The 3,740-nt window shown below is 44.5% G+C and overlaps 1 pseudogene; it reads right to left on the reverse strand.

Moving 5' to 3' along the window:
• Positions 1–2,284: 2,284 nt before the first annotated feature.
• LOC115838824 (acireductone dioxygenase pseudogene) lies at positions 2,285–2,647 on the reverse strand (annotated as a pseudogene).
• Positions 2,648–3,740: the final 1,093 nt, after the last annotated feature.

The following is a 3,740-nucleotide window of genomic DNA, read 5'->3' on the forward strand; positions in this document are numbered from 1 at the left end:
AAAAGGAATTAAAACACACATGCACACACGCACACACACACAGCTCATTTGGGAGCTTTCATTTGACATTAAGTCCTTGATGGGTGTGCTTGTTTTCTTTACCATCTCCCCTAACCTGCTCCTTTTCCAGCATTCCTCATCTTGGAGGGAAACCATCCTAGAATGCAAACCATTTTACCCGATCATACAACCCAGGAATGTAGGAATTGTTCTAGATTCCAAGCTCTCACTTCCTTCTCTATCCAAGAGAAGATGTCACATCCATCATTTTAGTCCCTGAACTGCCCTCAGTTCCTCCCATCCTGCCCTCTTCCTTCTCTCTCACTTTGTCTGGTTCTGTCTCAGCCTTTGCCTGGATGATCAACAGAACCCTAACTGACCACCTTGCTTTCAGTGTTTTTATCCAAACTCAACATCATTTACACATGACATCTAGTCACTTTTCTAAAACAAAATGTGGTCAAGTCTTTTCCCTGCTTTAAGCCCTTAAATAGCATATTAATGACAAATTGAGGTAACAGACTGTCTAGGATGGTAGCATAAGATTTGGCACATAAGGGGGTATGTATAAAGATTTTCTTTTTAGGATTATTGGTAGTCATGGAGAACTGGAAGCAATCTGAGCCTCCATCCTTGGGAGAAAGGAAACAAACACAATGGTGGATACAAACCTCCAAGTACTATATAGCAATGAGAAGCAATGGATAATAGGTATGCACGGTAACATGAATGAGTGTAATTAGAGAATTAATGAGTGCAAAAATAAGGAATAAAATGAGATCGATAACACAGTACTACTTACATAATTTAAAAATACAATAGCACAAAACTATCAATACACACTTTGAAAGAACACATACAAACAGAAAGATACGCGGTTGCCCCTCTGTATCCAGGGGTTCCACATCCAAGTATTCAACCAACAATCAAAAATATTCAGGAAAAAAAATTCAGAAATCTCCAAAAAGTAAAACTTGAATTTGCCATTCACTGGCAACTACTTACATAGCATTTACACCATATCAGCTATTATAGGAAATTTAGAGGTGATTTAAAGTATGCGAGAGGATGTGCCTAGGTTATATATAAATACTGTGCCATTTTATATAAGGGACTTGAGCATCCTCAGAATTTAGTATCTGAAGGGGGCTCCTGGAACCTGCAGATACCAAGGGACAACTACACATTTAAAGATTCAGAATCATTGCCAAAGGTAGAGAAGGGGAACAGAAGGAGACTAGGTTATGAGGATTAAAGAGAAAAAATTTTTCAAAAAATATGAAAAAAGGGGACTTACATGGACTCATGATAAATATGTGGCCCAAACAGAGGATAGTCATTAACTCAACTCTGAACCCAAGTTTTGAAAAAGGAAAAAAATGGGCCAAATCACATTCCAGCCATCTTAACCCCACCCACCCCCCCGCCCACACACACACAAAATTACAGTGGATACAATGAAGACACAGTAAAATCAGATGATCACTTGGTGTGATGCTTAATTTTAGGAGTTAACTTGAGTGGGCTAAGCGATGCCCATATAGCTGGTAAAACGTTGTGGGTGTGTCTGTGTTTTTGGAAGAAATTAGCGTTTGATTTCATAGACTAAGGAAGATCACCCTCACCGATGCAGGTGGGCGTCATCCAATCCACTGAGGGCCTGGATAGAACAAAAAGGCAAAGGAAGGGCAAATTTGCTCTCTGCTTGAGCTGGGACACCATCTTTTCCTGTCCTTGGCCATTGGGGCTCCTGGTTCTTGGGCCTTTGGACTCGGACTAGGAGTTCTACCATTGGCTCTCCCAGGTCCTCAGGCCTTTTGGTTTGGACTGGACGTACGCCACTTGGTTTCCTGGACTTCCAGCTTGTAGACAGCCAACTGTGGGACTTCTCATCCTCCATAATTGTGTGAGCCAATCCCTTGTAATGAATCTCCTTCTATATATCTATATATGGTCTATTGGTTCTATCTCTGGAAAACCCTGACTTGTATGCTTGGCTGACATGAAATTAATAATAGTAGATTGAGTAGAAGTTCAATATATAGAAAAGTTAACTTTAAGAAGGAAAGAAAACCACTGATTTCCTCTGGTGGCAAAAATATATACTCTCCACTCTTTTTTTTTTGACGTAAAGGTTTTTAATCCAGTTTAAACAAAAAAGTACTTAAAGCAAACTGCCCTTCAAATATGAGGTTAATTTAGGGTTTTTCTATGATTATAACGAATTAGGTATAATTGAATCTCAGAATTGTTAACGAAAAAAAACAATGTACAAGTTTTTCTGTTAAAATTTAAAGTCTTGATTGTAACTGTCCGCTTTATCCCTGACATCGAAGTACCCAGTGCCGTCCAGGATGTAGCGAGTCTCGTCATCCAGGTGTAAATACTCCTCATAAAACATCTTAATCTTTTCTTCGTAATTTGGTAGTTTGTCTTTGCATATGGTTATTATGTCCATCCAGGAGTAGTTTCTCTCTTTTCGGATCTTTTCTAATTCTGGATCGTTCTCATATTTGTCAGCATCCAGCTTCCAGTAAAGGACCCCGAGCCCGCGCAGCTGCTCCAGGGCGACCGGGCTCCCGGGCTCCCCGCGGTGGGGCCGCTGCGGGTCGTCGCCCGACTTCTCCGCGTACCAGGCCTGCACCATGGCCGGGCCCAGGGGCACTGCTGCCTGACCCCGGACCTGCTCCGGCCGGTCTGCTCACCACTTTTAAAAGTCAACACCTTCTCACAATATGTGGTCCTTCTCCTTTAGAATCACCTGGAAACGCACTTTTTTTTTTTTTCTGCCTTGGGTCTTCGTTGCTGTGTGCAGTCTCTCTCTAGTTGCGGCGAGCGGGGGCTACTCTTCGTTGCTGTGTGTGGGCTTCTAATTGCGGTGGCTTCTCTTGTTGCGGAGCACCGGCTCTAGGCGCACGGGCCTCAGTAGTTGTGGCTGGCGGGCTCTCGAGTGCAGGCTCAGTAGTTGTGGTGCAGGGCTTAGTTGCTCCATTGCACGTGGGATCTTCCTGGGCCAGGGATCAAACCTGTGTCCCCTGCATTGGCAGGTGGATTCTTAACCACTGTGCCACCAGGGAAGCCCTGGGAATGCACTTTTAAAATATACTTTCTAAAAATAAACTTTTAGCTCTGGACTCTATGGTGGATTGGATTATTGTCTAGAACTATTCACTCACTCCACCCCACACCATCTCCATGAGAGGGACATTCTTCTTCACACTTTGATTTTGAGCTTGGCCATTTTTCTGCCAATGGATGCCAGCAAACATGACACAACCAAAAGATTAAAACTTGCTTACATGATTGGGCATGTTCTCTCACATCTCCACCTGTGTCATGAGCAGAGGTTCCCTTCTGTGGCTGCTGTCCCCTCAGCTTGGGCCCCAAGATGAATACACATAAAGCAGTCTGAGCCAAGTGGCAGTAAGAAGCCAAGCCCAGCTGCATCCTTTGCTTGAAACATCCCTATACAATCAAGGGCAGTGCAAATCAGCAAAACCCCACCAATCAGGACGCACGTGCTTTTTTTTTTTTTTGTGGTACGCGGGCCTCTCACTGTTGTGGCCTCTCCTATTGTGGAGCACAGGCTCTGGACACGCAGGCACAGTGGCCATGGCTCACGGGCCCAGCCGCTCCGCGGCACGTGGGATCTTCCCGGACCGGGGCACGAACCCGTGTCCCCTGCATCGGCAGGTGGACTCTCAACCACTGCACCACCAGGGAAGCCCGCACATGCTGCT

The sequence above is a fragment of the Globicephala melas genome, chromosome 11 (genome assembly GCF_963455315.2).
Source record: "Globicephala melas chromosome 11, mGloMel1.2, whole genome shotgun sequence".
NCBI classification, from domain to species: Eukaryota; Metazoa; Chordata; class Mammalia; order Artiodactyla; family Delphinidae; genus Globicephala; species Globicephala melas.